At 30.1% G+C, this 17,500-nt stretch overlaps 4 pseudogenes; all 4 read right to left on the minus strand.

Moving 5' to 3' along the window:
• Positions 1 to 338: 338 nt before the first annotated feature.
• Positions 339 to 12,353, minus strand: LOC125368950 (annotated as a pseudogene).
• Positions 11,879 to 13,662, minus strand: LOC125368947 (annotated as a pseudogene).
• LOC125368951 lies at positions 13,451 to 15,005 on the minus strand (annotated as a pseudogene).
• A 98-nt stretch (positions 15,006 to 15,103) lies between these two features.
• The window catches only part of LOC125368952, a 2,877-nt pseudogene continuing 480 nt past the window's right edge, over positions 15,104 to 17,500 (minus strand).

Genomic DNA, 17,500 nt, shown 5'->3' on the forward strand with positions numbered 1-17,500 from the left:
TAAATAATAAATATTTTATTTAATTTTTATTATTTATTAAATATTAATATTAAATTCAAAATTATATTAAATAATTAAAATTAGAATTATATTCTATATTAAATAATTCTAAAATAAAAAATTCAATATTAAAATTAATAAAATTTAAAATAAAGTTTTACAATTTGTAAATAAATTGAATTTTTTTTACAAATTGTAAAAAGAATAAATTAATAAAAAGATTAATGCATAAAATAAATATAATAAGAGATAAGAAGAGATGCGACCGCTTCCTACATATTTTATACCCTCTCCTACAAAGAAACTGGTAACACCAACTCCATTGGTAATTCCACCAATTATTCGTTTATCAAAAAATGAATTAATTCAGCTAATTTTCTTATACCTCCAATAAAAGATATTTCATAAAAAGCATCTATGTAACCTCGATTATAGGACCAGTTATATATGACGTTTATTATTTTGTCCCAAAGAATTCTCTTAGAACCTTTTTAGCGAGCGAATTCAAGAAATTCAAATTTTGTAACGATGAATAAACAGGCTTATATAAAGAGGACGCTATAAATATTCCGAAAAAAGCTATACTGACTGAAAAATTGCATTTGTTACAAATTCATACCAATCCACAGAATTCTTTGAATTTTGATGCAAAAGGTTTAAAGACGGAGTTAACAGTTTTGATAATATATCCACCTCCATTCCTTTTGATTGAAAGGAATTTGATTGAAAGGAATTCCTATGGCCCAATAAACAAAAGCAAATAGTACCAAGACAAGCATAGGAAATAACATAGTATTATCCGATTCATGAGGATAGGCAAAAATCCTTTTAGTGTTAAAATTTTTAATAGTAATAAAAGGCCACATCATCTTCTTACATTACCATCAATTTGATATGTGTTCTTCCAAAAAAAGAAGCCCTTTCGTTATTATTCGCTGTTAAGAAAGGTAATAAACCCAAACTTTCGTTAAGCATTTTGATCCTTCTTTACCCCATAAAGATATTGAATAAAATGAACTGTTTTTTTACCACTGTAATTTTTTAAATGAACATTTAAATGTCCTTCAAAAGTAAGTAAATAAACCCGAAACATATAAAATGCAGTTAATCCGGCCGTGAAACAAGCCATTATTGCGAAAACCGGTGAATACAACCAACTATCGTTAAGAATTTCATCTTTGGACCAAAACAGGCGAAGGGTGGAATACCACAAAGAGAAAGTGTTCCTAAAAAAAGCAGTTTTTGTAATTGGAATATGTTTTGTTAAACCACCCATAAGAATCATATTTTGACTCTTATCTGGAGAATAACCAACAATAGCTTCCATTGAATGAATAATGGATCCAGATCCTAAAAACAATAATGCTTTCTGAATAGGCATGAGTAATCAAATGAAATAAAGCGACTCGATAAGACCCCATACCTAGAGCTAACATCATATAACCTAATTGAGACATTGTAGAATAGGCTAAACTTCTCTTAATATCTTTTGAGCAAGAGCTAAAGTAGCTCCTAAAAATACTGCTATTATACCTATCAAAGCTATTAGATTCATTATGTAAGGTATGACTACAAAAAGAGGAAAAGTCGAGCTATAAGAAATTCCCGCCGCTACCATAGTAGCAGCATGTATTAGAGCCGAAATAGGAGTAGGCCCTTCCATGGCATCCGGTAACCATACATGGAGAGGAAATTGCGCCGATTTAGCAATTGCGCCAGAAAATACTAGAAAGGCACACAAAGTAACAAATAAAAATGAACCTGATTATTAGAAATCAAGTTATTCAATATTTTGAACAAATCCCGAAATCTGAAACTGCCCGTTATCCAATAAATGCCCAAAATTCCCAATAATAAACCAAAATCCCCTACACGATTAGTTACAAAGGCTTTTGACAAGCATTCGATGCAATAGGTCGTGTGAACCAAAACCCTATTAATAGATAAGAACACATTCCAACCAACTCCCAAAAAATATAAATTTGTATCAAATTAGAACTAGTAACTAATCCCAACATTGAAGTATTGAAAAACTCATATAAGCAAAAAATCTCAAATAGCCTTGATCATGAGACATATAATTGTCACTATAAAAAGAACCATAATTCCAACTGTAGTAATTAATACTGACAAAATAGAAGTAAGTGGGCCAATCAAGTGTCCGAATTCTAAAGAAAAATCATTATTGATAGTCCACGACCATATATATTGATAAATAAAACTGCTATTTATTTGGTGAATAGACAAGCCGATTGAAAAAATCATGACTATACTTAACAAGAAAAGGCTTGGAAAAGCCCACATACGACGTAGTTTTTTTGTTGCCGCCGGAAATAGAGTCCCGCCCTATTAACATAGGAGCTGGGAATGTAACAAAAGGTATGATCCATGAATATTGATATATATGTTCCATAAAAAACTTTTGAATTGATAATTAATTGTTTCTTGCTCTGATTCATCGGCTCTTATATCTTTTTAAATAAGTCAGTCAATAAAAAAATATGTAAACTTCAATCGAATTTTATATTCTTAATTATTCTGAATTTTCCAAAATACTTCACATACAAAATACTTCACATATTTAAATCAAAAAGTTAAAATTGGTCAAATCAAATAAATAAAAATATTAGTGAAAAAAAATAAATACTTATTACTTATTCTAAATCAAAAATAAAATAAATTAAAATTTTATTATTAAAATTTTATTATTAATATTAATTACATTCCATAATTATTAAATATTAATTACATATACATAATTATTACATTAATTATTAATATTAATTTAATTACATAATTACAAGTTTTTATATACATAGAGAAAAGATAAAGAATTTTAACAATTATAAGAAAAGTAGTATTTTTTTCTTGATAGAAATAAAAAAGAAAGATGATTTTATCGGATCCTTACTGGATCAAAATAATTATTTTTTGAGTTCTTTTATTTTTTTTTTATTCAGAATTATTAACTAGTGGATTTTGGAACGGATTTATTGCCTTTCATTATGTTTGTAGAAAAGACTATCATATTTGAAACTTTTCCTTTACATAAGATAAAAGCAAAGAATTACTAAAATTTTTTTCCTTTTTAACAAATTAATAGCCCCATTCAATTTGAAAATTTTAATTCAATTAGATATACTTTTTTCTGAGTTTGACCAATTACTAGAAAAATGAAGTTAAAGTCTTTTATTAGGATAAATCCAATTTAGAGTCTTAAACTTTATTGCTGTATTTTATTCCACGTATATATGGAATATAACGAAAAGGCAGAAATAGAAAAAAAATAAGCGGATAGGCTTCTTTTGACAAGAGTATAATTGAGAGACTAAATACATAGATATAGTAAAGAACAATTTTGTTTTGAACAATAAATGTCTTTCACATCCAACTATAACAATAAACAACTTCTTTATTATGGCAGTTCCAAAAAAGCGCACTTCTAGATCAAAAAGCGTATTCGAAAAAATATTTGGAAAAAAAGGGATATTGGGCAGTATTGAAAGCTTTTCATTAGCGAAATCTCTTCTACAGGTAATTCAAAAAGTTTTTTGTGCAACAAATAAAAAATAAAAGGTTGGAATAATCTGATTTGACTTGACACGAGAAAGGGTCTAATTTCGTTTATTGTTTATAATTTCTAATAATTTAGAATATAAATTTCTAATATAAAATAGAAATATATATAATATAGAATAGAAAATATATAAAATATATAGAAAATATATAAAAAGGATTTCCATTCTTTTTAATGTTTTGTTTTGAACTAATAAATATTAAATTACACTCCTTTGCTTTTTCATATGTAGACTAAAGAATTCTTTTTATACTGAATTCTAAAACTGGTACTTTTGCAAAAAAAGAAAAAAAAGAGAAGACACAAAGTTTCACCTTTCTTTTATTGTTAGGATATTTTATCATTTTCGGGATGGGGATTATTATTTAAATTTTATTTTCCCATCGACCCATTTGTCACAATCACAATACTAAACATTCATAAGTTTTTTCTTTTTATACTATTTGCATTCTTTTTATACCATTTGCATATAAAAGAAGAAATCTAAGACCTTTAGTCAAAAATTGACCGTTAAAATAATTGATTAAGTTTAAAATTTTTAACTTACTTAACAATTATTATATTTATATTATTCTAAATCGCTATATATAATAGATTCTTTGTTGCTTTCAATCTAATTAATAAAAAAGCACCTTTTATCTTTAGATTTTCTCTTTAGAAAAAAATGTGTCAATTTTGAATGATCTACTTTATGCTTGATGCTTGCGCTTGAAATTAGAATGAATCAAGGCATGTATTAAATTTGAAATTAGATATTTGAAATTAGATAAGAGTTTTTTTTATTATTAACTGAATTTGGCTTCATTAATTTGAATGTTTCAAAAAAAATATTGCATTGAATTGACTCCCCAAGCCCGACGATTAAATAAAATGGATTATTATGATTTCGAGTAAGCCGCTATGGTGAAATCGGTAGACACGCTGCTCTTAGGAAGCAGTGCTAGAGCATCTCGGTTCGAGTCCGAGTGGCGGCATAACATCCTGTAATTATCAAAAGGATACAATAAATCCTATAATGAATTCAATTCCTGATTTCACCATAGCGGCTTACTTCTTCTAATTAAAGAGCCTTTTTATTTTATTTATTATTATTAATTTATTAATTTAAAATTTTTAAAAATTTTATGATATTTTCAACTTTAGAACATATATTAACTCATATATCTTTTCAGTCGTGTCACTTGTAATTACAATTCATTTGATAACTTTAGTAGTCGATGAATTCGTTGAACTATATGATTCGTCAGAAAAGGGCATGATAACCACTTTTTCTGTATAACAGGATTATTAGTTACTCGTTGGATTTCTGGGGACATTTACCATTAAGCGATTTATATGAATCATTAATCTTTCTTCATGGGCTTTTTCCATTATTCATATGGTTCCGTATTTTAAAAAACATAAAAATTATTTAAGCGCAATAACCGCCCCAAGTACTTTTTTTTACCCAAGGGTTTGCTACTTCAGGCCTTTTAACTAACACGCATCAATCCAAAATCTTAGTGCCTGCCTCCAATCCCAGTGGTTAATGATGCACGTAAGTATGATGATATTGGGCTATGCAGCTCTTTGTGTGGATCATTATTATCAGTAGCATTTCTAGTAATCACATTTCGAAAAATCATAAGAATTGTTGATGTTGATAAAAGCAATAATTTATTAAATGATTCATTTTCCTTTAGCTTTAGTGGGATATAATATATGATGGAAAGAAAGAATGTTTTAAAAATATTTCTTTTCTTCTTCTAGGAATTATTACAGGTTTCCAATTGATTCAACAATTAGATGACTGGGGTTATCGTATTATAAGTATAGGGTTTATCTTTTAACCATAGGTATTCTTTCGGGAGCAGTCTGGGCTAATGAAGCATGGGGATCATATTGAATTGGGACCCCAAGGAAACTTGGGCATTTATTACGTGGACCATATTCGCAATTTATTTCTCATACTCGAACAAATAAAAATTTTGAGGGTTTAAATTCCGCAATTGTCGCTTCTATTGGTTTTCTTATAATTTGGATATGCTATTTTGGAGTTAATTTATTAGGAATAGGACTACATAGTTATGGTTCATTTACATTAACAATTAACATCTAATTGAATTGAAGAAAGGAAAGGGTCTGACGGATGCAACTATATGGGGCAGCAAAGCATATATACAAAAAGCTTCGGGTAAACTGTTGAGAACCTTTGAATCATTATATTACTTGATTCAAAAAGTCATTATATTACTTGATTCAAAAAGTTCTCACAAATGCCAAAATATTTAGTTACAATTCCGTTTTTTTTTACTTAAACTTAAATTTAAGAGACGAAAAATAAGTTTTTTCCTTGTATAACATAACGATTTTAAAAATGAAAAATCATAGGATTTCTTTTTCATTTTGAGTTTTATTTAGAAAAACTATCTATAAAAATAATTAGATAGAAGAGCTTCGACCCTGTCAACTGATAATGAAAAAAGGAAATCCGGATAAATACCAATACCTATTACAGGCAGAAGGATAGAGATCGAAACAAATAACTCCCTCGGTCCAGAATCAAAAAATAAGAGTTTGGAGCATTAAACAGCTTGTATCCATAAAACATCTGGCGTAACATAGATAATAAATAAATAGGAGTTAATATCATTCCAACTGCCATTCCAAAAGTAATTACTATTTTTGACATTAAAAGATATTTTTGGCCGGTAATTATTCCAAAAAATACTGCCAATTCCGCAAAAAAACCGCTCATGCCTGGTAATGCAAGGGAAGCTAGTGATAAGATACTGAATGTCGTGAATATTTTTGGCATTAGTGTAGCCATTCCGCCCATTTCATCAAGATACACACGACGTATTCTATCATAACCCGTTCCTGCTAAGAAAAAAAGTGCAGCGCCAATAAACCCATGTGATATTATTTGTAAATGGCTCCATTGAGTCCCATATCACTTATAGAGCAAATTCCTATAATTATGAAACCCATATGAGATACAGAAGAATAGGCTATTCTTTTTTAAATTTCGCTGACTAGGAGATGTTGAAGCTGCATAGATTATTTGCATGACGCCTACTATTATCAACCAGGGAGAAAAGATAGAATGAGTATGAGGTAATAATTCCATATTGATTCGAACCAACCCATACGCCCCCATTTTTAATAAGATTCCGGCTAGAAGCATACAAGTACTGTAATGTGCTTCCCCATGGGTGTCTGGGTAACCATATATGTAAGGGTATAATCGGTAATTTGACAGCAAAAGCAATAAGAAATCCAATATAAAAAAATATTTCTAGCGCCACAGGATATGATTGATTGGCTGATGTTTCAAAATTGAATCTTGGTTCATTGGAACCATATAAAGCGATACCCAAAGCTCCCATTAATAAAAAAACGGAACCCCCGGCAGTATACAAAATAAACTTTGTAGCTGAATACAGACGTTTCTTTCCCCCCCACATGGATAGAAGTAGATAAATGGGAATTAATTCTAACCCCACATGATAAAAAAAAGCAAAAGATCTTGAGAAGAAAATAATCCCATTTGACCACTATACATTGCTAACATCAGAAAATTAAATAAGCGGGAATCATGAGTAATTGGCCAAGCCGCTAAAGTAGCTAAAGTGGTGATAAATCCTGTCAGTAAAATAGGGCTTAAAGAAAATCCATCTATTCCCAATCTCCAGTAAAAATCAAAAATTGGATCCATTTATAATCTTCTGTTAATTGGATTAATGGGTCGTCCAATTGGAAATAATAAGAGAACGCATAAGTCATTAAAAGGAGTTCTAAAATACATATAAACAAAGTATACCACCTAATTACCTTATTTCCCTCTATGGGGGAAAAAGAAAATTAAGGAACCCGCAGATATCGGTAAAACTACAAATATTGTTAACCAAGGAAAAGAATTCGTGGTAAAGGCAAGATACATTTGACTAGAAAACCCGTACTCGAAAAACATAATATATATATATTTTTGTATTTTTGTTTTCGAGTACGGGTTTTTGTCGGTAAACATAAAATCAAATGCATTCAAGTGGATTTTTCTGAAAAGTATCAATAAGCTAGACCCATGCTTCGGGTTGTTTCATGCCATAAATAAACTCGAACACTCAAGAAATCAGTTGGACAGGCGGATTCACATCTCTTACAACCAACACAGTCTTCTGTTCTTGGAGCAGAAGCGATTTGCTTAGATTTACACCCATCCCAAGGTATCATTTCTAATACATCTGTGGGGCAGGCTCGGACACATTGAGTACACCCTATACATGTATCATAAATCTTTACTGAATGCGACATTGGATTTCTAAATTTTTTAACGTCATAAAATTTCAATCTAGTTAATTTCTAAATGAATCATCATATATTTAGACACCAGACGAATCAATGATTTATCAGAATTTTCTATTGAATTCTGGATCGACTCGTGAGATAGGGCCAGGATACTTTAATTTCGTACGTTTTCGCAAACATGATCGGATAAGTTACGTATCATACATGCCAACTTGAATTAATGAATATGAAAATTATATTCTATATGATTAATCCTACTTATTCAACAAATTCGATTGATTGATACGGATTGATTTTCTGTTACGATAAATTGACGAAACGATAGCTGGTCCAATAGCTGCTTCAGCGGCTGCAATAGCTATAACAAAAATTGAAAAAATATTTCCCTTTAATTGGCGACTATCAAAAAATCAGAAAATGTTACGAAATTTATATTAACTGCATTCAGTATAAGTTCAAGGCACATAAGGGCTCTAACCATATTTCTACTCGTGATCAATCCATAGATACCGATAGAAAATAAATAGGCACTCAAAACGAGTACATGTTCGAGCATCATTGACCAACTCCTTATCAATTTCGATTTATTTCAATATGAACAACAATTCAACATCAACAGATTGGATTGACTAGAATAAGAATATCCAAAGTACAGAACAAAGAAATATATGGATAATAGATCAAATATGGATAATAGAATAATAGATCAAATAAAAGAATTTATACATAAATAATCTTTAAATGGAATTGAAAGAAAATAAATGTGATAACATAGAACAAATAGATTGGGGTTACTAATTTAAAGATTTATTGCTGACGAGCCGCAGCAATCGCACCTATCAAAGCAACTAAAAGAATTATTGAAATGAATTCGAACGGAAGAAAAAAATCTGTTGATAAATGAATTCCAATTTGTTGACCATTACTTATTAAATCTTGTTCTATAATCTGATTTGTTTTTGTAGTCCAAATAATCCCGTACCATGACGTATCTGGAATAATAGTAATTAGTGAAACAAAAATACTTGTACAAATTAAGGAAGTAACCTGGTTCCAACAGTCCAAAGATTAAAATCTTTGTAATATTCTGAACCATTCATGAACATCACGGCAAATATAATTAAAACGTTTATGGCTCCCATATAAATAAGGAGCTGCGCAGCAGCTACAAAATGAGAGTTTGATAAAATATAGAATAAAGATATACAAACAAGAACCAATCCCAAATGAAAAGGCAGAATAAATTGGGTTGGTAAGTAATACCACTCCTAGACCTCCTAATATAAGACCTAATCCCATAAAAAATAAAAGAAAATCATGTATTAGTCCAGGCAAATCCATTGCACGTAAAATAAGAGATAAAAAATTGAATTGTTTTTTCATGACCTTATTGACCTGACCAGGAAAAACTTATTTATAATAGGTTCTAAACCCTAAGGGGTGAAAATTACTATAGGTACAGCTATTGTATGAATCTCATTCTTCTCGAAAAAGGCATTCTAAATTAAATTTTAGAAATAATTATGGCTAGAATTACGCATATATTAATAGATTTTCACAAAAAATAAAGCCGCGATGCAATTCTGACCAATCAAGCCAATAGTTGGAATTTGTAATTTTGTATTTATTGACCAAGAAAAATAAAAAAAACCTATTGCAGCCCTTTTAGATCAAAAACAGAATTTTAGCTTAATAATTGTACTTTTAATCAATCAAAGCGGGTTATCTTTTTGTTTCTAGTTGAATTCAAAATTGTTCGAATTGTATAATCGTCGACTACTGACATTGGTAAACGACCTAAAGCAATTTGATTATAATTCAATTCGTGACGATCATAAGTGGAAAGTTCATATTCTTCAGTCATTGATAAACAATTTGTTGGATAATACTCAACACAGTTGCCACAAAATATACAGATTCCGAAATCAATACTGTAATTAAGCAACCGTTTCTTTCTGAATGTCAGTTTCCAATTTCCAATCAACAACAGGTAGATCTATAGGACATACCCGAACACATACTTCACAAGCAATGCATTTATCAAATTCAAATGGATTCGACCGCGGAAACGCTCCGATGTGATTAATTTTCATAAGGATATTGAATAGTTACAGGTAAACGATTTGCATGGGATAAGGTAATCATGAAACTTTGACCAATATACCGTGCAACTCGTATGGTTTGTTGCCCATAATTCATGAACCCAGCTACCATGGGAAACATATCGTGAATATTTATGAATGATTTTCATTTGTTTTTTTCTCTTATTTGAATTTGAAAACAAGCCATGAATATAGAAAAATATTCCTTTTTTATTCTTTTATAGCGAAAGGAGTTGGAAAGAGGTTGTTAATAAGAGATTGCCGAGAGAAATAGGTAAAAGAAATTTCCATCCAAGATTTAAAAGTTGGTCCATTCTTAGTCTAGGTAAAGTCCATCTTGCTGTGATAGGAATGAACAAGAACAAATAAGTTTTAACCAATGTAATACAGATACCGATTGCTGTTCCAAAACTCCACCTATTTTATTTGTTTCCAAAAGGCTCAGGAACGAATATATATGGAATAGAGATATTCCAACCGCCCAAGTAAAGAACTGTTACAAATAATGAAGAAACTAATAAGTTTAGATAGGAAGCAATATAAAATAAACCAAATTTGATACCTGAATATTCGGTTTGATAACCTGCTACTAATTCTTCTTCTGCTCTGGTAAATCAAAAGGTAATCTCTCACATTCCGCTAGAGAAGAAATAAAAAATGATAAATCCTATAGGTTGACGCCACAAATTCCACCCCAAAAAACCCGATTTTGATTGTGCCTCAACTATATCAACTGTACTTGAACTGTTAGATAATCATAGTCGGCGAGAACATCACTGTTCCCATCGCTATTACAGAACCGTACATGAGATTCTCACCTCATACAGCTCCTCGAAGGCCATAAATAAATTTAAGGAGATCGTATTATTTATTTTGCTATATTTGTAGGATATATAGGATCAAAATAAAATAAATCTATCGACGTTCCAAAATTCGCGCAATGAAATTCTATCTGTTATAATACTCACAAAAAAGTACTCTGAATTGATCTCATCCTTTAATAGTTTCTAATTTTTCTTCTTGAGTAATAACTTCAAAATTTTCAATAAAATACTCTTTATTACTCTTCTAATTTATTTAAAAAAATATTCTTTGTAAAACTACAAAGAGATATTTCAACCTATTGTTTTTGATTACGAAAAAGAATTAGATATTCCGAATTATGATACGAATTCCATCTATATGAATATAGATATAGGAAAAAAGCAGAAAAAAGATTGATTTTTTATTGTAATTAGATTTAGATTCTTTTTTTTTCGTTCCTATTCTTCTTTCTGAAAAAAAAAGAAAAAGGGGATTCAAAAAGGGAAAGGATTATTTCGTTCCTGATAGTCATTTCTTTAATCGGTGGACAGGAGCATACTCTGAATCGGAATCATGGGGAGTACTGCCTGATCATTTCTACCAACTTAAAGCCCCAATTAATATACTTTTCTATTTTGCGGAAATATCCTTTTAGATAGATAATTAAAATTTTAGATAGATAATTAAAATAGATAATTAAAAAAAATCTCTATTACTAATCCTTTGTGTATCTTGGTGTTCCTAACCGTCCACTCATTTTTGTTCAATCGCCTGTTAGCATTATGGTAATACATATAAATTAAATGATAGTAAAACTCAATAAGGTTGATCTTTGAGCCCGCTTCAAGCCAGGATGACTAATCAACCAATCTTGGGACAAACAGTCTTCTTTCTTATGTTTATTTCTATTTTACTCTTGTACATAGGAAATGAGTCTTCATTTTTTTACCGCAAATTTACAAGCTGTTTTCTTTCACTCATATAACTATTCAATTTAGCTCCTTAACCCAAATGATGAATAAAAAATGAAGATATCTATTCAACTGATTTCGCCTTCTTCCTAAAAAAAGAAAGGAATAGGGAAAAGTTTATGTTTCCAACGAATCACACGTAGAGATATGGATAACACACAAAGAGTTAATGGTATTTCATAACTAATCGATTGAGCAGCAGCTCGTAGACCACCCAAAAAAGAATATTTATTATTTGATCCATATCCCGACATAAGAAGTCCAATGGGAGCAATACTTGAAATGGCAATCCATAAAAAAACACCAATATTTAGATCAGTTAAAACAAGGTGATAGCCAAAAGGAATTACTGAATAGCTTAATAGAGTTGATATGACTGCTATGGATGGTCCGATACTGAATAAATGAGTATCCCCCCTAGAGGGAAAAAAGATTCTCTTTAAAAAGTAGTTTTGTGCCATCCGCTAGAGCTTGAAGAATTCCTAAAGGACCGGCATATTCAGGTCCAATACGTTGTTGTATCCCTGCAGATATTTCTCTTCTAACCATACAATTACCAGTATGCCTGTCGTGATTCCCAATACAAGAATCAAAATAGGGACAAACACCCATATAATTCCATAGACCTCGTTTAAGGATTCTAATCTAGAAAAAGAATTGATAGCGTGTACTTCTGTTGTATCAATTATCATTTCAACGATCAACTTCTCCCATAATGATATCTATACTACCTAGTATTGTCATAATATCGGCCAATTTCATTCTTTTAACTAATTCGGGAAGAATTTGCAAATTGATAAAACCTGGCGGGCGAATTTTCCATCTCCAAGGAAAACCACTCTGATCCCCTATCAGAAAAATCCCCAATTCTCCTTTTGGGGCTTCTGACTCTACATAAAGTTCTTGTTTCGGTAATTCAAAAGTAGGAGAAGTTTTTTTACTAATGAATCGATATTCGAAATCGTTCCATTCTGGATCCCTTTCAAAACGTCGGGTTTCTAAATTCTCATAGGGCCCCCCCGGGATTCCTTCCAGAGCCTGTTGAATAATTTTTATAGATTCCATCATTTCACCGATTCGGACTAAATAACGAGCTAATGAATCTCCTTCTTTTTGCCACTGGACTTCCCAATCAAATTCGTCGTAACACTCATAATGATCAACTTGACGAAGATCCCATTGTACTCCGGAAGCTCGTAGCATTGGTCCGGATAAACCCCAATTTATTGCTTCCTCTGCACCAACAATACCTACTCCTTCAACTCGTTCTAAAAAAATAGGATTTCGCGTAATAAGTTTTTGATATTCAGCAATTCCTGCTAAAAAATAATCGCAAAAATCCAAACATTTATCTATCCATCCATGAGGTAGATCGGCCGCTACTCCCCCGATACGAAAATAATTATGCATCATTCTCATACCGGTGGCAGCTTCGAATAAATCATATACTAACTCTCTTCTCTAAAAATATAAAAGAAAGGAGTCTGTGCACCAATATCCGCCATAAACGGACCAAGCCATAACAAATGAGAAGCTATACGACCCAATTCCAACATAATTACTCTGATATAGCTAGCTCTTTTAGGCACTTGAATATTTCCTAACAGTTCTGGACCATTTACCGTTATTGCTTCCTGTGAACATAGTAGCCAAATAATCCCAGCGTGTTACATAGGCAAATATTGTATAATTGTTCGATTTTCCGCAATTTTTCCATCCCTCTGTGTAAATAACCTAAAATTGGTTCGCAGTCAATAACATCTTCACCGTCTAGAGTAACGATGAGTCGAAGAACACCATGCATTGATGGGTGGTGGGGACCCATATTGACTATCATAAGGTCTTTCGTGTAGCTGATACATTCATAGGGGTTTCCTCGATCCATTTTTTCATGAATTACTGAAAACAAAAAGAAGTTCATATTAAGATTTAAGAAATCAAATAATTCAAAAAACTCTTCACATTAACGAGTTTTTGACTCCCGAACATCCAACCGGCTAATTAATTCTTTATAACGTACTCTATTTTTCTTTGCTAAATAAGACAGCAGTCGCTGCTGTTTTCCTAGAATTTTCCGCAAACCTCTCTGAGATAAATAGTCTTTTCTATGCAATTCCAAATGTGAAGTAAGTCTTCGCATCTTATTAGTGAAACTTACCATTTGAAATTCAACAGATCCTTTGTTTTCGTCTTTTTCTTCTTGTGAAATAACTGAAATGAATGAATTTTTTACCATAAAATAACCCACCTTTTTTTAATTAAGATTAAGATGTTTTTATTTTTATTGATCAGTAATAATAAAAAAATCAATATTGTATTAATAAATAATAATAAATAATAATGTCAGTTCATTTGAATTTGATATACACAAAAATCTTTACTTTGTTAGTAATTCAAGTTACTAATTCAAAATTTTGTCAAATAAAATTGCAAATTTCTCATTAATCAATCCAATTTTTATTTTTTTATTTTTTTTTATAATTTTTTATTCGGTTATAGATACAAAAAGATGATATATTTCTTCGCTTACAAAAGAGAACAAAATTCTACCTAAAATGAAAAGTCAAAAAATGCCATTGATTCATTTCTAGATCAAGTATCCTATGGGATATAGGAAAAATGCACCCTTACCATTACAAAATTTCAACCGCGGATAGATACATATCCTTACCATACCGAACCGGCTGGAATTATTAGTGTCGAACCAATAACGATTCATACAAGCTAAATCTTCTAATCGAAAATGGGGCCAAAGAAAAAATTTGAATTTAATTAGTTTATTTTTCTCTTTATCAAAATCTTTGCTTTTATCAAAAACGGGACCACAGTTTTTTTTGTTATTACCAGTGCAAATTTTGGTATTTATATAAATATTAATATTGTTTTTATTTTTTAAATTGAAAGAAATTAGAATTTTAATTCTCTACGACGTTTCGGGGATAAACATTTCGGGAACAAGTAAATCATAACCATTTTTGTCTCTATTTCCAATTATACCTTGCTGCCTTCAATAGAAATAGAATCGATTTTATCTCTGTATTGTTGATTTATTTGTTGTTTGTTCTTATGAAATAATAAGATACTTATGGTTTGATACAAAAGAAATTGTCCATTATTTTTTACCGATAGACGAATAGGTTCGATAGTAAATATTCTCTTTTTCATCAATTCTGTAAGAGTTAAATCCTCTGAATCATCAAAATATTCAGACTTATTTCTTGCCTTTGAATAGAAGATATAATAATTTCGCGTGGATTTGCCAGTTTAAGCAGGAGACAATATACTTTGATATTATTGATTATTTTTGATTTAAAGAACCATTCCATCTTAATTGAAAATATAAATATCGTTTTAGAAAGAAATCAAGTTCTACTCCGTATGACTTTTGTTTTTCTTTTATGTCTATGTTTTTCACATCTAATTCCATATAATCTTTTCAATATCTTTTTTGATTGGATGAATTGACTTCTTGATCTTGGTGAATTGTAATAAAAAAATCTTTTTTTATCCATTTTCCCAATTATTTGATACTTAGTAGTCTTAGTATTTTTTTTATGTTCGCTTCCGGTATCGATCCAGGATTCAATCTCGACCTTCTCTCTAAGACAAAAATTGAGAATTTTCCAATCAAAATATTTTCTATCTGGGCTTTTCGCCATATCGATAATATCATCTTCCGCTAGATAATTATTGATAGGAATACCTTCTAACATGTCGAAAAAGTTACTTTTATTTGTGTTGTAATTATAAGAAATCTTTGTTTATTATTTATTTGTAATGGTGATCCATAAATATATGAGTCCTTCTTATTTCTCATAATTAATAGATTTATATGATAAAAGATTATATTTATAGTGTTTTTTAAAATTATCTTTTGATTCGGTAATGAGTCTGCCTCAAAATCCTTTTTTTTTCGTAATGAATTAATTTGTCTTTTCATATAAATTCCATTTGTTTAATTTTTGTTTTGAACCATAGGGTGTTGGTATTGATTGATTCTATTTCGCCATTTTTGTGGTATTAATCTAGACCATCTAATCTGAGATAAATCGTATTTATATTGATAATGACTCCTTAACCAGTTTTTCCATTGATTCATTACAGAATTTCTAACATTTTTTTCTTTTAATTCGAAATTAAATAGCCCTTGGACTCTAAAATAATCCTTTATTTCATTCTTTAAAAAAAGTCCATGATATTGAAGGATAGATCTTAACTTATATAAGTTAATAATTTTGATTTGTGATAATTTGTAAAATACATATGCTTGTGACAAGGAGGATATGTCGCAAAGAATCTGTGAATTCTTATTAATAACATCAATATTGCTATTATTAAGGACTTTTGATATTTATAATCGAAATAAAGTGAATTGTATTTTGGTTTGTTTTATCAATTTTTTTTTATTTTCTTCATTATTGTAAATGTATTTAGTAACAATTTTTTTGTTGATTCAAGAAAAGCTGTGCATTGATCCTCGGAATATTAATGATACCTAAAAAGATATCTATGTATATCCTTTCAATCAAAATTTTTATAAAAATGGAATTTATGCGCCAATTGCGCATTTCTTCTTTTTAACATCTGTGAAATATTTTTGATGATTTTAATTTTAATGTTTTAGCATTATAACTTATTTTGTTAGGACTAATATTTATCTCCGAGGTTATAATTTTTTTTCCTTTCTTTGAAATTTTTCATTTGATTTAAGATTATCTTCGTCTAGCAGAAAGATCTTTCATTTTTTTTTCTGTCAGTGAAAAATTTGTCCAAACCATAGATCGCGTTGAGGTGGACATTTTCTGACTCGCCCGATTATTCTTATTGATTAGCGAATCTTTTTCTTTTTTAGTTGCATTCAATTCATATACTTCTTTAACTCCAGATAATAGAATTCGGTTTCTTTTGATTTTCAAATTTGTTTATTTTGTTTATTATGTCTTTCGAAAAAAAGAGTTTTGGATGACCCAGTTTGCTTTTTCTTTGATAAATTTAGAAATAATTTTCTTCTTCTTCTAAAGTTCTTCTAATTCGAAAACCCTTTTTTTCATTTTTATAATTTTTTTCAAGTTTTTTAAAGATGGGTTCAAAAAGTGAAAGCCGTTTTCGGGGAAAACCAAAAGGCAGTTCAGCCTCCATCCCCAAAACTGTTAAAAAACAAAAATCATTTCTTTGTACTTTCTTTTTCATTGGATCTTTATGAGGGAATTTTAACTTAGATCTGTGCCAAGGTTTTAGACGAAAAGGAAATAGGATCTTTATTTGAATCCCGTCTGTTAACCAGTTTTTCGGAAATTCTTTTTCTGATAATTGAACTCCATTATAAGTGCATTTAATATGCATTTCTCTACTCCAATCCTTTAAATCCTCCGACCATTCGGGAATTTGAAAAAATAGTATACGAATGCAATTTTTAGCCATTATTAATAAAGGTAATATAATATATTTCTAAGAATCGATTGGGTTACTAAAATACAACCTCTTATTATTTGAGCAAAAAGAATGCTATCCCAGGCTTCAGCCATTTCTATCCGAGTTCTTTCCTCTCTTTGTCGTCTTCTCTTGTGTCCTCGTCTTTTTCTTACTTTCTTTGTTTTTTCTCTGTATAAGTATAATCTGAAATTGTGAATTCTGCGTTTTTACACATCCAATTTATAAACATTGTTTTTATCAGTTCGAAAATATCAAAAGAAAAAAAAAGAGATTTGTCTATTCTGTCCAAAAAAAGGGGCGAATGCGCATTTGCTTGAAACAGTTCA

The sequence above is a fragment of the Ricinus communis genome, unplaced genomic scaffold (genome assembly GCF_019578655.1).
Source record: "Ricinus communis isolate WT05 ecotype wild-type unplaced genomic scaffold, ASM1957865v1 Ctg24, whole genome shotgun sequence".
NCBI lineage: Eukaryota > Viridiplantae > Streptophyta > Magnoliopsida > Malpighiales > Euphorbiaceae > Ricinus > Ricinus communis.